Below are 19,726 nucleotides of genomic sequence, written 5' to 3'. Positions count from 1 at the left end.
CCATCAAATGGTTTAACTGGCAGAACAGAGGAAGGGTGGAACATCTGGCAGAGGAAGGAGGATCTGATTCCAGAAGAAATCACAAATTACACTCTGTTATTCATAGAAGCAAAAAAAGTTGGTTAAAACTGTCTACAGACATAGAGAGAATTATTTAGGGCTTGATTCACACTGAAAGACAATTCCCATAACCATAAAGATGGCTTATATTTTGCAAAAACTGTCAGCATTTGCTCAGTACTTTGTATTTGAGTGCTGCTGTATTATTTGACATTAACATAAAGAAGCATTATTATAATTAACCCAAATTCAGAAATAATAAAGACTGCAAAATAAAGCGGTAACTTCTCTTGAATTAAGTATTTACTAGAAACACTCTAAGTGAGCTCTACCCTCGTAAACTGGGTATTAAAAACCTTCTGCTGTACAGACACTCCAAGTGAAATTAGTGTTGAAAACATTAAGTCGAAAATGGTGATGTTTCCAGTTGTTTCTATAAATTCCTAATTCACACAGGTTACAAGTCCTTAACAAAAACCTTATAAATACACGAAATATATTTATAAAGAGTATAGCTGTGCTAAGAGTACAAGTTACATACTGAAAAACATTAGCAAAACATTAAGGCATTTCTTTTTTCATACCTTAGTTGTACTGTCCATGGAAAAATATGTTTAAAATTTTATTTTTAAAGAGAAAATCCTAAAAAAATAGCATACCAAGTGATATGTAATGAAAAAACACACTCAAAAGTAGTTCAGAGAGATTTATTAGTCCATTCAAAAACTCCTAAAATAACACACAAATGGTACCATTCAGATCAACCATAATGAACACGGAGATCCCATTAGTTTCTGTACAGCCATCTCAGTATATTCAGCAAGCTCCATTTTCAGAATACACCAATCCTGAGACCCTCACCTGCCTGAGCACCAAGGAAAATTATAAAAGTACAAAACACTTCCTTGCATTCCCACTTCCAGTCGCTCATGTACAAAGGAATGTGCCAAGATGGCCAATTCACAATGTACAAAAAGACTGGTAACGCACCTTATGCAGCATTTTAAAACACAACGTGAGATTAATGGTGACATCGGGTGCTCTCTCAACACCCAAGTACAAACACCAAACCCCTAACCCCCATCTTACACCGAACCCCTGCCAATGTACACAGGTACAATGTACCTGTACACAGAATTGCACCTGTAGCACTGTGAGGAGGAGACAGCCACCACAGACACATTCACATGCACACTGCTTTCCCTGGGTCACATTACTTTCCTAAAGCTTTACTACCATGTGGTTCTAAATCCTGAAAAGCTTTAAGCGTTGTGTTCAACTCTGTGCAACCCATTTAGTGCCAGAAATGCATGCTTAAAGCTTTGCTGGATTGCAACTTTACCAAGCTATGTATTTTCAATTTTAAAAATATGGGGAACAAAATTAAGCATTGCAGCAATGTATTAGACAGAATTTCAGTAGCTGGAAGTCTATGTCTCATCTACCTTTTTTGTGTAGGAAATACTGAGAAGTTTGCCACTACTTGAGATGCAAGAACCATTTTGGGTATTAACTGAACTTTACTGAATACACTAACAATCTGAACTAATTTTAATGAGTTTCTCTGCTGAATTTTTATGAGATACCTCTTTTACATTTAAAGAATTACTAGCAAACTGATTTAAATGTCTCTAGAATCTGTAAACAAGTTTCCAGCAACTGTTCCCTAGCCTTCCAGCAGGCTTCTAGCATTAGACACAAAACGTGGAAATAAGAACACAACTGCATGTCCTTCTCAGGTATGTAACTAGGACTCATTATGTCATAAATCCAATTAGAAGGGTAGAAAAACAGTGGGTTTCCTTTTTGTCTTTATTTTTTGTTTTGTTCATTTGTGTTTCATTAGTTGGTGTGAAGATCAAAAATTAGTGTAACTACGACTTCTCTCTCACTTTGTTGCTTTTGGCACCATGCCCAGATAAAAGCCCCTTTTCAAACATAAAATTAATGGCTTAAGCCAAGTACCAAATATGAAATCTTAAAATACTCTCTACTGAGTCAACAATCGCAGATATGCAGTTCATTGCACAAGTGCAAAACTGTTACGTGAACATCTGGATTTAATAACAGTAACCTGAACACTTCAATAAATTCTGTAATGTGCATTTGCTTTGGAGTTTCAGGATATGGGAGATTTTTGTGGTATACATCAATCTTTCACAGAAGGAAAGTTTGAAAAAAGTTGTATTCCGTAACTAACACTGTGCAATTTTAGCTCTTGAACTTCAGGTGCTAAAGAGGTTTAAAAACAATGCCAGGAATACTGGTTCCCTGTCCTCAGCACAGCACGGAATAATTTCATTTGAAGAAGCAAACATGAAACATTCATGGCTGTAAAGTGCAAATAGTCTTAATCTCAGTTGTTCATCTTTTTTTTTTGGACATGCAGCTAAAAAAGCAGCAGATTTATTCACAGTAATAATCAAAGGTTGCAGATATACCAAAGGAGGACACAAAGTGAACTGGTTTGCCAAGTCTAATCAAACCTGCTCTTCATGGAGCCTGCACACAACCCTAAAATACACCTTGCCTTCAGGTTAGGGGAAGCTCCCCTACCTTTAAGTGTTTCCAGTTGGGATTTTTTGCCTAACACAGTTCTGGGGTTTGTTGGAATACATCAATGCTACAGATACATACCCCCTTCTGTGTATATCCAGTTCTGTACGTGTTGTTCTTCCAGTCTCTGGAGAAGCTCTTAGCCATGAAAGTTGTGTGCAGTGTCTGCTTTTTCTGTAGAGCTGGAACCAATGTTCTGGTTCATCTAGGAGGGCTCAGTGCAAACTATCAAGAGGCTTTAAGTTTGATGCTCTGTCTTGGTTATCCTGAAAATCAGGCAACCTGTTCCACCCCCCTTTTTCCCATAAAAAAGATAAGGAGGGAGGGGCAGGATCAGAATTTTCACAATTTAGGGACCAGCTAAACACCAGAAGCACACAGTTCCAGAACCGAGAATGCGCTAGTCAATATAACCCAAATTCCTTGTTTTACTAAGCTGCTCGACTTCCCAACACCACCTGAAACAGCACTATCAGCATCCATTCTTGGTTACTCCCTTTGAGACAGAAGTTTCCTCATCTAATAACTGGATTGATTTAACCAAACCACATGGGGTCTGGGTGCCCTCAGGAAGTGCTGTGCTGGTACAAGCCTGAGTCACTGCAGAAAAACTGATAAAAATAAACAAAATGCTCTCAGGCCAAAGTATAAGAACCAAAACTATTCCCATTTGGAAAAAGTCTAACATCTGTGAAGGCTTGTAAGCATGACAGTCCTTTAAAAAGAGAAAATATTGTTTAATCAGCATATGAATATTTAAGTCATAATCTTAAGAGATGATTAAAACCCACTCATATCAAAGGCCAAAGCATAAAATCACAGTAACTTGCTCTTAAGTTTATGTAATACAAGTATTACATATGACCAAATTTCTGTTTGTATGGGAACAAATCTCTTGGAAAACCTTCCATTTTAACAGGATTATAAAACCAGCACAATTTAAGGGGATACACTGCTCACTAAAAAAATAGCACAGCAGCTTTATTAAAAAAACGTATTTAGAAAGTTTAAAATTTTTAAGACACAGCACTTACCTTGTATCTCTAGCACCCTTCTAAAGTGTCTGTTTCAGCACATTCCTGGATGGTTGGAAAGTAAAAAGGAAAAACAAAAATCACAAAGATGTCTCAATGATTCTTTATTTTAAAAGTTACATAATTTGTTCAACCTGAGAAATTAAAGCCTTAAGAATACTAGTTCAGCTTTCTCAGTTTCTGCAGTTTTAGGATGTTAAAATGTGTTACTGGGTTGAAATCCTGAGAGTAAAATGATTTCAATATATTCTTTGTGCATCTTTTAGCACCTTTCATATTCCTACTCAAATACCAAGATGGTATTTGTCTTTCCAGTTACCTCTGGCAAGAACAGCAGCACCAGAGGTGCATCACCTGCTCCTTTTAACTCAACTAAAGTACACAAACCCAGCCCTAGTTCTTTCTTCACATTTGGAAGTGCCAATTATACAACAGAAATATATTTTAGTTTTCTATAGATTCCAATACAATGGAACCTTTACAAAAAAAAGAAATGTGTTCACACCCACATTTTGTCTTTTTGCTATGTCACCAGCTCAAATGGATTTGTTCCAACACTTCATTTATTAAAATATTTTAGAGTATGTGTGTACATATACAGACACATATGATTAAGTCAATAGAAACCTACTGCACACTATATGTAGAAAAGTTTAAAAAGTCAGTTATTTTTAAGTCTGGCATTTATCAAATGCTGTTTCATACAGGAACACTAATGGGGTTTTCCAGTTTTGGCTTTGAACCCACAGGGATCAGACTTAAAACATCCCATACATTGCTCAGCCACACAATTTTACTTTTGATCCCAGAGATGAATCCGAACAGATTATTTTTAATTCTTTTAAAGGCTGAAGCTGGTGTTATTGCTTCTGTACATATCAGTGACAGAGAGTAAAAGCTGAACATGTAAAAAACCAAACCAAAACACACAAGACAAAGAGGTTACAAGATGGAAATGCCAAAAAGGCCCACAAAAATAAATGGCCTATGATAAAATATATTCCCTCTTCCTTCCAATAATAATTTCTTCAGTAATCTAAACACTGTTTAAAAAACCCCGATCCACAACTAAGTATATTCCCTATCCAATATTATATTCATCCATCGTGTCATCAATTATCTAATTTCATTGCTAGGATAACAAGCAAAAGTTCCAATTTTTAAAATATTTTAAGCGTATAAACCACTAAATTTGTCTCAATACCTGTGTATTAACCCTCACTATTAAAGCTTTTTTATAATACCTCATTCAACAGAATCTGACAAATAGAAAAGGTAAATATTAAGGTGATTTCCATGTTATTGTATGACTGCTTCTAAAAACTCATTTGCATCATTAAGTTCAGTTTTCTACACTTCTCCAAATACTGCCAAATCCTGAAAGATGTTTTGCACTTCCAGTAATGTGATAAGGATCTTCAGCTTCCAGATGTTTTTACTTGCTTCATAACTGGTGCCATTACCAGACAGCAATCTTGTCTAGTTTTAAATGCAAGTTATACCACAAAGTCACATCTGCCCTAAGTAATTACACAGGAAAGAAAGCTTCAGGAAGGAACAAGATAAAATGTCACACATTAAGAGAATAATTTTATGAAATGCCAGCTGTGCCCTTTTTGAGAGCTTTAAAACCTCAATTAATTCAAAACCTGGGCGTTTTTTATCATAAAGGAAAAGATGCAGCGTGAGGAAGACATGTGAACAACTCCCCATAAACAAGAACTTGAGAACATGCTGCACCCACAGGACAGTGTAAGCTTGGCTTTTTTCTTAAGAGGCGAGTGATGTTTAAGTTTTAAGTATTTTAGACATATTGGCATACCAGATTTCACGGAAGTGTTTTTGAAATATTCATGAAAAGATAATTTTTCTGATACTTACTTCATAACTAGACAAGTTATTCACTTTAAATCCTGTAGTCTTTATTTCAGCTAATTGCCTGCTGCAGCCAGAAGTCCTGGTATTATCTCTCGACTGCACTGAGACTGACTAACAGCAGTTTTCTGCACTGCACACTTGCACGCCAATACAAGACTCACATAAATGGAACAAAGGCAAATGTATTTGCTGGCAGAAATGCACGGCACGGCAGCACAGCTCTCCACCTGGCTCCCCGCGTCCCAAAGAATGTCACTGCCGCAAGCGTCAGTCAAGTGACCTGCACCCGGGATGGGGCTCTGTGCATACAGGTGCTGTGCACACACTTGTTTACAAAGCTGATTCTAGAATCGTGGAATCGTCGAGCTTGAAAGAGACCTTTAATATTGTCCAGTCCAACCACCAAACCAGCATTACCACCGAAACCTCCAAACTGTATCACCCAGCGCCACATCCAGTCCTTAAAACGCCTTACGGATGGTGACTCCCCCACCTTCTTGGGCAACCTATTCCAATGCCTGACCACCCTAAAATGGATTAACCAAGTGCCACCTAAAATCCACGTAACGTCGCAGAAAACAAGTCGAACTCGTTAACAGTCCCTGGTCTAAGGGTCGCTCTTCTCACAGCTCAGTGAGCTGCGCTGCAGCTGCACGACTGGGGTCACGGAGGACTCACGTCTCCCCTCCGCGGCTCCGGGCGAGGCGCTCCCATCTCAACGCCCGCAGGCTTCGGGCCGGGCCCGTAGTGCCTCCCTGCTGCTCACAGCCCTGCACCTCACCCGGGAGCGAGCGTTCCTTACTAACAAATAGTAACACGGGATACATCCACCAGCGGCCGCACGGCAGGGGCCGGGCCGGTGCGAGCCGCGTCCCAGGACGCAGTGCGGGCACCGGCACCTCCACCTGCTCGGGACCCAGAGCGGCCCGGCGAAGCTGGGGGGCCGCCCCCCACCGTGTCCCCTGCTGCAGCCCCGCGGGAATCCTGCCCGCCCCCGGCAGGGAGGGGGTGGCCGCCACTCTCGGCACTCCCGCCCGCCCCAACCTCCTTCAGAAGGCTCTGCGGGCGGGGCGGCGCGCAGCCCACCCGGGGGCCGGGCGGCGGCGGCTGCCGGTGGTGCCACTCCCGCTCAGCGGCGTGGCGTGGCGTGGCCCGGCCCGGCCCGGCCCGTTCCAGCGCGCGGCAGCGCGGCCGACTCGTGAGGCCCGGACCCCGTGAGGCGGCGCCCGACCGCGCGCGCCCCGCGCCCCCCGCCCGCGCTGTCCCGCTCACCCCGGCCCGCCGCGGCCATGTTCCTCTCGCGAGCTCTGCGCCCGGGACCGCCCTCCCCGGGCGCGCGCCCCGGCGGTTGGCCCGCGGGCGGGGGCGGGGGAGCCGCGCGCCCTGGCGCCGCGCACGTGCGGGAGGCGGAGCGGCACATCCGGGCACTCCTGCCCTCAGAGAGCGGGCATGGGGGGAGTTGTTACCGGCTGCCCCCGGAACGGAGTCACTGAACCATGGAGGTTGGAAAAGAGCTCTGAGATCATCGAGTTCAACCTATGACCGAGCACCACCGTGTCAACCAGAGCATGGCACTAAGGGCCACGTCCAGCCTGTCCCTTAACACCTCAAGGGATGGTGACTCCACCACCTCCCTGGGCAGCCCGTTCCAATGTCTAATCACCCTTTCTGGGAAGAAATTCCTTATGTGTCCTACGTAAGCCTCCACTGGCGCGGCTTAATACTGTGTCCTCTCTTCCTGTCGCTGGTTGCCTGGGAGAAGAGATCGACCCCTACTGCTACAACCTCCTTTCAGGTACTTGAAGAGCAATAAGGTCTCCCCTGAGCCTACTTTTCTCCCGGCTGAGCCCCTTCAGCTGCTCCTCATAGGAGCTGTGCTTCAGACCCTTCCCCAGCTTCGTTGCCTTTCTCTGGACACACACCAATCCCTCAATGTCCTTCCTGAATTGAGGGATCCAGGAACTGGACGCAGCTCTCGAGGAGTGCCCTCACCAGGGCCGAGTGCAGGACAGTCACTTCCCCAGTCCTGCTGGCCACACTATTCCTGGTGCAGGCATTTTTGAAAGTTCTCTGGGGTCACTCCCCAGGCCCAGGCAAATCGCCCCGTCCCTTACACCCGTGCCTCGGCCGAGGCGGCCCCGCCGCTCCCTGGGGGCGCCGAGCAGTGGCGGGAGGGCCGGACCGACCCGTGCCCGGGGCTTTGTCCTGGGGCGGGCGGAGGCTGTGACTGGTGAGCAGAGCTCGGTCCCTCAGCGCTCTCCTCCGGCTGCTGCAGTCGCTTGGATTTGAAATTCGAAGCAAAACTCAGGGCATGGCTTCAAATGTTGGCTGTGCAAACAGTCACAAACAAGATGGGACTCATACCTCGTGTATTTCACCTTCAGGCTTAGCTGTCAGTGTCTGAGGTGACTGAACTTGATTCAACATCAAGCCAATCACGAGGAAAAAAAATTCTTCAAAGAAGTTTTGGAAACCTGATGATTTATGCTTGAGAATGTGCAATAGAGAGCACAGGCATTTATTCTGTGAGCAGAATATGATCATGCATGCACACAATAATTTATTGCACACATTGTGCAACACTGTGCTCACAGTGAATACCTAACAAGTTGACTTTTACTAATACTGAGCCAGTCCTGTTCTGTAAGTACATACTGCATCAGGCCCAGTATTATGCAACCCCGCTTTTGGGTTGTACTTCTTTTAGCTCACAGATTAAGGACTAAGCTGCCACTTGGTGCAATGGTCTAATACAGGTTTTTTATTATTTGCAAGTTGCTGATGTCCAGGAGCTTGCTAAGAGACTGCATCGAGCTTACCTACGTGCTGACCAAGCAAAACACGGTTCCCTGCACCAAAAGAGTTTTTCAGTGCTCTTGTTCAGCAGTGATACTGCAGGTATAAAAAAAGAGACAGTTTTTATTTCCTTATAATTTTAAGATGACATTCCAATATGCTTCACTATAAATTAATGCTTTGACATTTAAAGAATTACTTGTGCAATTTGTTTTAGATGGATAGGAAGGTTATTTTTTTGTTAGGCTTTGTAAAACAGGGTAAATTTCTCTTATGTTTCTCTAGATTACAGTTATCTAATCAGATTTGGTCCAATTCCAGAAGCAAACTAAAACCAACAATGACATGGAAACTTAGCAATGAACTATGTAAAGATCTCAAAAACTGTAATTTGGTCCAGATTTACTTCAGTCCCTCTTCAAATGAAATAGTTCATTCAGATGTAGTCTGCCTTTAAAACCAGAATGCAAACAACTACAAAGAAGTTCTCAATCTACTGTTAGCATCTAATCAATCAAATTAGGATTACAAAGCAGTTAAGGTGTCTTGCTGTGCAATTACATTTTTTGAACAAGGTCCGAAAACTTTGGAAACTAAGGTGGCAAAAGGATACGAATTCAGTGGATGTCTGTTTGCAAATCATTACCTAAGACCAAGCAGTTATTGGTGCTAACAGCAGGAAAAGGTGACAGAGATGTGTGTAACTGGGAAGTAGGTGAGACTCATACAGTTAAAAAGAACTGTGGAATAACTATTGGAATGCCTTTAGTTGGATGCCTTTTAGCATGGACAAGTGCATTTAAGATGGTCAGGAATTTGTAGAGAATGAAGACATTTATAAACAAATTCTTACTCAACAGTAGTTGTGTTTTAACAGAAATCAAGGATTCAGTCAAACTTTGCTACATCTGTTTTTCACATTTAGTCTTGAACAAGTCAGGGAGGCTTCATCCCAATGGCCATGTCTAGAAAATGTATATTGTCCTTCAAAATTACTGAATGTTTGGTGCTGCCCTTTTTTATGAAATATTCTAATTTTTTAATATTTCTGGAGTAAAACATTGGTCTAGAAAGTTCTAGGAAAAATAATAATTGAACAGCAACACAAAAGCCTCACCTACAAATTCAGTGGCGCACACAAATCCAAAAGTAATTAGGGAAAAACAGACTAATGTAAATACTACCAGAGAATTTGGAGTGTGAATGCTACTGAAGATGAGATGTCAGATAATTATGACAAAGAAATTATGTTAGGATTTTAAAATTTTTCTCAAATGCACAAGATAAAAGGAATAGTTGCTATATGACTCCGTCTTTGAATTGTTTATATTTGCAAAGAATTCTTTATTTTCAATGTTCCTAAAAGCACAAGATATCCCTTTGCTAGCAAGAGATTATGTTGATGAAGTTCTGTCTGCCTCTTCACCTTTTTTTTCCTTTAAGTTAGCCAAAACATTGAAAACCCAGAAACATAAAAAGATTAGCTGTGATTTTAGGTGATGGCAACATATAAATCAAGTTTCTCTCTTTGCGTAAGAATTGAACTTACATAGTTCAATTACATAGTTACAGATCACCTCTGTGGAGAGTGCATGAAATATGAAGCAATAAGTATGAACAAGAGCATTGTGCAAGAGGTGTGAATGTCTCTTTAATGTTACAGTGCAGCCTAGATCATTGTAGTTATTCCAATGGCTGCATTAATGCCCATTCATTGATTAGAAGGGTATAGACAGGGTTCATATTGCAGAACACATGGGGTTTTCCTTGATGAAAAATACTATAGAACTTGAAAAGCCTGGGAAAAAGATGTCTGAGACAAAGGGTTAAGGGTTTGGCATTAAACATAGATGGTGCTCATTTCTTGAAGTAATTTGTGTTTTATGAAACAACATGGTGATAGGAGTCAATGAAAAAGACACATTTAAAGCAGCAAATAACTACTTAAAAACAGTTTCTTCCATAAAATCACTCTATGGAAATTGTCCAGCTCCACACAATTGTTCTTGACTTTTGAGCACCACCTTTCCTGTCTTGGGTATGGACATGTACAACGCTTCCTTCTTCTTGCAGAATAGTTCAACAAGAGCTCTGGGCATTTGCATCCAAGAGTAATAACGGACTCTATATACCCTTTTTTACAACATAAAAAGGATAAGAAGCAGTGGTACAATGGTTGAAGCTGTGAGAGCAGTGCTATGCTCTGCAATGAAAGGATGAACCCAACTCTCCTCCTCTTGCTTTCAAACCAATGTTCTGCTGTTAGAAACTGCTGAACATGAAAAGCAAATAAATGACACAATATCAGTATTTTAATATTCCAATTAATGCACAGATAAAAATATTTGTTGTGCTTTATAGTGAATATGTATTTAATCATGCAATTGTAAGCTGTATATTTTAGGGAAGGATTGTTTATTTAGTGAAGAAATGCAAACATATTTTAGGAATTATTCAGAAATTAGCTATGCTTTTCAGTTCTAGTACAGGCTTTATATAAAGAATTTGTTTATTCTAGAGATGTAAACACTGTGTTCAGATTTGTTAATAAAGACAATTAATTTAATTATGCAATAATTAAATTTAATTTATTTAAAATATGCAATAATATATTCTGTAGTAGTGTCAACTACATATTCGATGGGGGTATTAAATTTCTAGATAAAATTCATTGAGTAAAGACCACAATTTTCCCATCTAACTTTGAGGATTGCAGAATAGTAGTGCAATTGGTTTACAGTTAAGCAAGCTACTTTGAAACTAGGGCAAGAACTACTACAGCTTCTCCTTGTGTCATATAATTTGTAATTATTATGTTTCAATATATTCCTTAAAGGCCTGAGATCAAAAGATTGACAAAACACTTTATGCGAGGAAGAAGGAACTACTTTATCCACAGAGCATTCTCCAAAGAGCTTTAGCTGAGGGGAAATGGATGAGTTATTGTTACAATGTTATTTGGATTTGTATAAGCTTTTAACACTAGTTACAAAATGGCAGCATAGTTAACAAGGGGTGGTTCTCTCACAGGGGAACAACACCTTGAGTTCAATAGCAAACAAAGGACAGGAATGTCTTTGTGAAGTATCCTGTTGTGGCTGCTCTTCAAGGGAGCATGCTGGACTAGATGGACTTTTAGTGTAAACCACAGAACCAGTTCTTATTTGACAAGGAAATTGAAAAAAGGAAAAGACAGCATTTATCAGCCTAATAGATAAGAACAAAAGTAAAAAAATATGAAAACCTATCACCAGATTACTGGTTAAATTAGTAGGTTAAATAAGTAGTATAAATCATTATGAAATTGAAACAGCCATGTTACAGAAACTTTAGGCTGACCTTATCCCTGAAATAATGTTTTTGAGAAACTTGCAAACTGAACTCACTGATTCTGCAGAAGGGATTCAATGTCTGGGAGCAGCGGTCCTGCAGTTTTGGTCTCCATTGCCAACTGTAGTCATGCTGACCTTACTGGATGGAGCTCACTGGAGGTCATCAGGGGCTTCTCATAAAAGAAAACCAGATTGCACTTCAGGTTACATCTGAGACAATAATATAACTGATCACCATTGGCTGTTATTACATTAGGTTTTAACACTGCCAAACAGTGGTTATTCATATTAATTGTAAATTTAGTCTTGCACTGAAGCTTTAATAGTCTGTCACAAGGAATGGATATTTATTAATGGCATTTAAGTTATATTTTTTCATTTTCGTTTGATCTTTCCATTGGTTTCTTTCCTTTAATCCTCCTAATAACTTCTCTTTTCTTTATTATTTTCTCCTATGGTGTACCTGTATCCCCTCTATCAGTCCATTTTGCCCACGAGACCTTTCTGCCTGCTTTTCCTCTCATGTAGAGGCAGCCTCACCTTTGAATACGTGTGTATTCCATCTCTGCAGCCTCCTCATGCCTCTTTTCTCCTCATTTGCCTGTTCCTTTAAGCAACAGGACACATGCCAGAGACTGCTGTTCTTTCATGTCTCAGCCATAGTCCTGCAGTTTTGCAGAAATTGGAGGCTTGCAGGGAGGAGATTGAGTTGGCAACAGGAGTCTGCCTATCTGCCCCTAGGCTGCAGATTTTGTACCTGCTCCCTGTCCTTTTACTTAACAGCTGGTAGAGACAAAAAGAGGTGAACAAAGATAAAAAACCCGACTCTCTGTTTCTCTTTCCTCCAGATATACCAAAAAGAGTGAGGAAAAGGTCACTGTCGACTGGTGCTAGTGCAAAAAATTTGGCTTTGAACATATCCTTGTGTAGATGTAAAGTAAGGCAGTAGGTGAATATAAATGCCCAGGTTACTACAGCTATTATATATATATACAGCTATATATATAATTAAAATATTCTGCTAATATTTTAATTTATATGCAGCAAGAATCTTCTTCAATAAACAATACTCCTTGTCAAAACAGTGGTGGCCTAAACAGTGGCAGAACAGTGCAGCTGCTCCAAGTTTGGGGTGTATAACTAGGGGTGGCGCCAGGTAGAATTGTTGCTTTGGTGAGTGCTGAGGCATCTGGAAGGATATGAAAAGTCATAGACTAATGTGTGTGGATTTGGGCCAGTGCCTGTGTGAGAAGCATTTGTTAGCTGTGGGGCTCTAAAGGCTGCTACAGTTAGCCAAGGAGACTTGGGAAGCTTTTGGGATATCCCTTTGGGAAATGTTTTTCTAGAGAGCTGAGGGTACATGCTTTGGTTTGGCAGAGGACTCCAGGATCTCCAGTCTCTTGCTAATGGTTAAAAAACCTTAACAAACAAGAAGCCTGAATGATGGTAACTATAGTCTTATTTACTGCTGTCCTGTAGAAAGGCCAGCAAGAAAAGACACAATTTATCACCTTGGTGCTGGTTTAGCAAGAACCTTCTGTGTTTTCTGTAGAAATGTAGGGAAAGACCTGCTGTAGTATCAAGCGTGTCTTTTCTCTCACTGGAAGGAAGGCATCTTCTGCTTCAGGCCACATACTCCCCAGGATCAACAATGTTATTCAGCTTTATGATTTGTTCATTTCCTGCATATTGAATATGGAGATGATGGTCATTTTACACTTTAAAATGATTGCTCATTTTGTTTAACTGAGCTACCAGTGTAGAGCGGTTAAACTGCAAGCACAAGTGTGAGGAATTAACTGCCCACAGCTGGTGAAAGATCCTGAACTCTTTGTCACTTGCTTATCTTGGTCTTCAAGAATGAGGATTTCTGAAATTTCTGGCAGTGAATCAAAGCTTTTGTGGAGAGGATTTTTGCAGTGGGGATGTTTGGTATTAGTTTTAGAACACTGGCAGCCAGCCCTTTACTTCTAATTAATGAGAGAGAGATTTTCTAACAGAGAGAGCTCCTTGATTTAATTTTAATTTTTGTCAGAATGTCCAGAGCATTGAATGGGTGTCTGATCATTGGAACAACATCCTTAGCACAGATTGAAAGAATTAATACAATTAATTTACTACCACCACAGGAAAAATTCTAAGATTTCGTTTATACAGATTGAGACTGATAATGAATATGCAAACCCAAATGTACAATACTCTTGCCTTTTCTATGATGCAAGTTCAATTTCTCATGTAAAGCTGAGGGCTGAGAGGCAGAAAGCAATTCCTTTGGTACATGTGAGATGGAGGCTTTTCTAATTCCTATTCCGTGACTGGAGAGTCCATGGGCTACTTGTCTCAGGTAGTAACTGAAACCTTTTCCCAATGATTGCAGCTATCTTAGTGCTGATCTTATTTTGTTTTAGAGCATTTTGAAATATAGTTATAATGCAAGCTTGGCAAAGGAACAGTGTAAAATGGAAAAATAGCAAAATGTGCGGAGACTGCTGTTCATTTTGTGAGGCAAAGCTTGTGACTTAAGAATGCTGCTTAGCAACAGATGGGGAAAATCTGAAGGTGATCACATCATTTTGCAGTCCCTGAAAATTAATTATTCATGTTCATTCTGCCTTTTAAGTCCCATCCTTTTCATGCTCGTGTTCTGCTTGTTCCTTGGGATGAGGAGTGTGAGATGGCTCAGCCATGTAACCCAGTTTTGTTATCCCCCATTCTCATGCTGATGCAGCGGTGATGCAACTGCAGAGCTCTAGCTCAGGGTGCTCCAGTTCTCTCTCCCACTATGCTGTACACAATGCCTATTGATCCCTAGGGAATAGGACCCAGAGGTGTCTGGGAAGGAGGGAAGGACTGGCACCCCAGACCGTGCAGCTTCTGTGGATGACTGTGTCACTAGGCACACAAGTCTGTCTCTATTAGCACCATTCAGCACCAACCCTTGGTGCAACTCCTCCTCTGCAACTTCTCACACCTTGTTCTCCAACAGTTTGACTTCATATATCTTTTTCATACTTTCAAAGAGCACAGGGTGGCTTTTCTTTCCTAAGTTTGATTTCCTTAGGAAATGACCCAGATTCCAGATTGAAAAATTTATTTTATGGTATTGCTAATGAAATTGGCAGATTGTGGAATTTGGGAAGCTGTAAAGTCCCCATTTGATTCATGTGCCACCACCATCATTCAGCATGCACAGAGTAGAAGCATAAATACAATATTATAAATTGGCAAGTAGTGTTTAATTTATTTATCTGCAGATGCCTTCCCTGTAAACCAAGGCTTATGTTGACCAAGTCATTAATCAACTTCTCAGGCTTAAAGTATAAACATTTCATATCCAGCTGAAATATTCATTTGCATAAATAGTTAAGGAAGCAATGATTTGCATTGATATTTAACTGGTATATGCCACCAGGGATGTTTTTACTTTTCCCTGGGGGAACTTCAACTTTTCAAATGCAGTTATGACACAACATAGCATGTGAATTACCCAGAACAGTTACTGCTTTTTTGTTGTTTCTTATTAGCCCAAAAGCAAGGCACCTTCAAGGAAACATAATGGTTTTCTCTACATAGAGCATTGAGAAAACTTTGGGGTGAATTCTTCAAGATATTGCTTAGGGATAAACCTGCAGACTATGAGAAGTTTTTTGTGTAAAAAATGTCACCATATATTAATTATGCTTACTACTTAATAAAACCACATTCAAAGACTTGATCATATGCCTAGATCCTCTAGCTGGCATCTACACAGAACTGGGGAAAAAATCTACCATCATATAGCTGCTAATTTGAGCTTCTAAATTGAAGGTTTCAATGTTCAGTTAAGGTGCAATTAGTTGAAAATGAGGTATTATGTACCAAAATCCCCATGTCAGCTTTGAAACTTAAGCTTATGATGAAGTAAGACATTCCAAAATTGAAGTTATGGCTGCATTCTCTCTTCCTCTCTATGCCAAACATGTGTTCATAATCCTTTCTACTTACTCATTATTTCTTAACACAAAACAGCAAATTAGGTCCATATGAGACTTTTAGATAAATAAAACCAGATCATAACTGATTTGGCCCTCAGCCTATTTTGGTATCTGCCAGTCTAAGCAGTGTGACCCTAAAAATAAGGGTCAAGCTAATTGCAGTTGCTCAGAAATCCAGATTTTCCAGGTCTGAACTGGGTCCTGCCCGCCAGCCCGAATTTCTTGGTAGTATTTAAAACTCATTCTTAGAAAAAGGATTTGAACTGAGAAAGTCTAGCAGCAAACTGTAACTTCTTGGTTCTTGACTCCATGCTACCACTTAATCATCAGCTTTCCTGTCTTACAGGGTAGTGAGAGACACTCTAGAAGGTAAGATTGAACTGGCTTCTAGACAGGTTTTTTGGTGAGTTTGTACCACGGGATAAGTGTCATATTTGGTCCCAAAGCTACACTGGAGGTGGCAGAACGTTTTTGCCTGTGACTTAGGATGAATCAGTGCATCACTGCTAGGAATCAAGAGAAACCTCAGTGTAAGCTGCTCAGAGTATCACTAGACTCTTACTGAAATAAAGACTTTCGTCTTAAACTGATAATAAGCAACAGCATATGAGAGCTGAAAAAGCATATGGAAATATATGAAAGATATTATTTTAAAGTTTAAACTAACCTATGAGTCAGTGGTGAGTTTCAATTTCATCATGGACTTGCTTTATCAACTTGAGCATAACCCTTTGCCTTTAGTTTTTCTGGCTCTCTGTTTGTGAGATAAAAGGAATACCTCACCAAGTGCATGACTAAGTAAGTTCTTAATTTTATAACCTAGCAAAGAGACACAGTACTCTTCTCACAGGGTCTGGTTGGTATTTGTCTAGAGCTTGTATTCTTTCAACCACAGTAGGTCAAGTTAAATGAGTTCTACTTATGTCCATAGTCATTAAAAAGGACAGTTACTGTATTAGTATTAGAAATCTTCAAGTCCATGAGCAAGCCTACTCTGTTACTGGACAGTCATTTCACTGCACTCTGAACTTTGTATGTTACTTTGTACCTCATCTCTGCTAGTGCACTGCTGGTACATCAGAACAAAGGAAAATACAAGAGAAGGTATTATTTTTCTTTTAAATTATTATAAAACCTTTATAACCTATTACAAATAAAAAGTTAAGGAAAATTTTGAAAAAGGAATTACTGTATTTAAGTCTTTTTTAAAATCTTCTTTTCTGAGATAAGATTTGTAGTTAAGTTCCTTGTTTCTAACTGTTATTAAGCAAGGTAAATAAAGTCTATACAATACATTGGAAAAACTCTGGTGGAAGTATTCCCTAACTGACTGGGAGTACATGAAATATTTTGTTTTGGTTTGTTGTTGTTGTTTCTTTCTTTCTTTCTTTTTTTTTTTTTTTTTTTTTTTTTTTTTTTTTGGCATGGAGGAAACTTCATCTCCAATCTGGTTAGAATCCTTGATCCAGTTTTAGAATTTGAGCTTTTAACTATTTTTGTATTCAGTAAACAAACACTGCAAAATCTCACCCGTGCAGAATGCTTCATGCTTGAAATGTTGTACTGTTCCTACAATTGCATTTAGATAAAGCTGTTCACCTTCAGATAATGAAACTGTTAAAAACACCAAAATCCAGAAAACCCAAAGAAAGGAGAGGAGAGAGTTCTGACTTGTGGAAACAATCTGAGCTGGCTGTTCTGGGAATGATCTTCAGAATTAGCTCATTATTTATTCTTGGTGCACTCCACCAATTAAACAAACAGTTTTAAATATAGAACCAGGGATGGACTTAGCTGGCTTTTTCAGGGTCGTTCCAGAGACACAGCCACTGAAGATGTGCAGGCTCGTGTCGCCCACCCTGCAGGTATTCTGTGTGTGTGTGCACGTGCAGGTGCTGATGTGGGACAGCACAGGCTGAAAGCTGGTAATGGCCCAAGGGAAGTCAGACATTCTTGGTGGACACCAGTTGAAATTCCTCTGTTTGGGTAATGACACAGGAGTTATTCAAACCACTAGAAATATGTCAGGGATCCCTAAGGAGCTGGTGGGGCTGACCAAAAAAACCCAAACCACTGCATTTTAATACCAATAGCACTTTGTGGAAAAGAACTCAGACAACTTAGTATGTGATTCAAACCTATCAAGTAAATATTAAAATGAAAAACTTGATTATGACTTCTGTCAGCTAGTGATGTGCAGTATAATGCAAATATTTAAGAAAACACAAACTTACTATAATAGCTATATGAACTGTAGTACAGCAGATTTATTGTTGAAGTTCAAGGCTTGGCTGACACATCTTCACTATCTGAAAGACTGTCTGTATAGATAGTACCTCATCCACCAAGATTTGCACAGGACATGTCTTGAAGATTTTAGGTATTTTTCATATTTGGTATGGGCAGGACTTTCCTTGAAGGATCTCTAGACTTTTGCTGTTGTGCTATAGCTGCAGGTGATCTGAACATTTGCATCCTGGCCAGCTTTTGTTAGGAGTGTCTGCCCCCCTTACTGTCACAATGCAAGTGTTGGAAAGACGTTTTGTAAGCTGTAGAGAAAGTGGATTGATACACTTCCAAATGCATCTGTGACAAATGAAACAAGGATTACAGAGACTTCAGAATCGTGATAGTTTAACACAAATATATGTTGATTTTAAAGACCATAGTTCTTCCCAACACTTAACACTCAGAGATTTAGGATGAAGCAGAAACAAAGCATATTTTGACAATGGAAAGAGTTAGAGAGGAGGATTTCAATAAAGAAAAATTAGACAGGAGACATGGAGTTAATATTTTTGCTGTTGCAGATCTCCCACATCGTAATGTAAGTGCTTAAGCATGGAAAAAGAGTTTTTGCAGGATCTGAGAACTTGCCAGTTGTAGTACTGCAATATGTAAAAATGGTCGTGAGATATAAATGCCACAAGAAAGTTTGCAACTTCTGCTATCTATGTGTAAGATTCCAAGAATTTTGTGACACGTAAAAAGTACTTTGAAATTTTTCCAGGGTGGGAAAAATTTATAAAATCAACTGATTATGATTTTATTGTGTCTGTTATTTGGACTGCTTTTAATCTGTTCAAAAAGAAATCTAAGACAAAACTGAGAATTAAATGTTGCAAGAACTGCCAACCTGCTGCTCTCTTTTCTCTGAGTGTCAGCTTTCCAAGTGTGCCACGCCTCAAGTCTGGGACCAAAATGAAAACTAAGTACAATACTTTTTTTATGTAAGTCCCTGGATATTAAATACTGGACAAGGCTCCAGTACAGCCAGTCTTGCAAAAAATTCAGTGTTATTTTTGCTCAACAGACATCACAAATTGCAACAATATTTAAGCAGCATTCTTGAAGGGAAACAAAAGGACAAGAATACAGACAGTCATGATTAGGATAAGAGATGTGAAAAAGAAATAAATCAGAAAATTCCAGAGGAAAACCAGAAGAAAGATAAAAGATGAATAGAGAATCTGAGAATAATGTAAATTCACAAGAATTTACATTTTCACAACAAAAAAGTGATGAAGAAACTGAAAGATGTTACTTAATTCAGTGCTAAATGATGCTGTGAGTACAGGACACACGGATCTCCACTACACAGCTGCACAGCTGGGACATTGCTGGGACATTGCATTCACTGAAGAGGATGTTCAGAGGAGGGATAATGCACGTGTCCCGCTGTGTATCCTCATGGAACTGCAGGGCTCTATGCAAAAAGCTCAAATTAGAACTATGCTGCCTATTTTTAGGGGAGCTGAAATGCAGCCTTGTCAAGTTTAGGCTTCATGTGCCAATTTCACTGGGAAAACTCCTGAGCTTTGAATCACTTCGGAGATGGTTTTGTATGTGCTTGAAATTTGAAGGTTAGCATATTTCTGTGGACAACAGGTAATAGCCACTAAGGAGAGAGAAACCAGAGCTATTGCACTGGATTTATAGGTGGGAATTTGTTTCTCTTCTTGCTAATTCAATTATGTAAAGTTCCAAGTTTTCTGAGTTCAGGGGGATGAAATTTGAATTCATTGAACTATTTATCAAAGTGAAGCTAAAGATATGAATGGTGATTTTAAAATAAAACCCTTAATAAATTTATTGT

The 19,726-nt window shown here is 39.9% G+C and overlaps 1 protein-coding gene across 3 annotated transcripts in view; it reads right to left on the bottom strand.

The window, feature by feature from the left end:
- Positions 1–6,858, bottom strand: part of MRTFB (myocardin related transcription factor B) — a 70,584-nt gene extending 63,726 nt beyond the window's left edge. The window contains exons 1-2 of one of the 3 annotated variants that reach the window (XM_039560475.1): positions 6,801–6,858; positions 3,651–3,695 (exon numbers count right to left, since the gene is read on the bottom strand). The gene's annotated coding sequence lies outside the window, so the exon portion shown is untranslated. Of the gene's footprint in view, positions 1–3,650; positions 3,696–5,531; positions 6,411–6,800 lie in introns of those variants that run through there. The other 2 variants (XM_039560476.1, XM_010392227.4) reach the window with 2 other exon arrangements.
- Positions 6,859–19,726: the final 12,868 nt, after the last annotated feature.

Source organism: Corvus cornix, chromosome 14 (assembly GCF_000738735.6).
Source record: "Corvus cornix cornix isolate S_Up_H32 chromosome 14, ASM73873v5, whole genome shotgun sequence".
NCBI lineage: Eukaryota > Metazoa > Chordata > Aves > Passeriformes > Corvidae > Corvus > Corvus cornix.
Note: the sequence above shows the minus strand (reverse complement) of the source record. Positions and strands in the feature narration are given on the sequence as shown.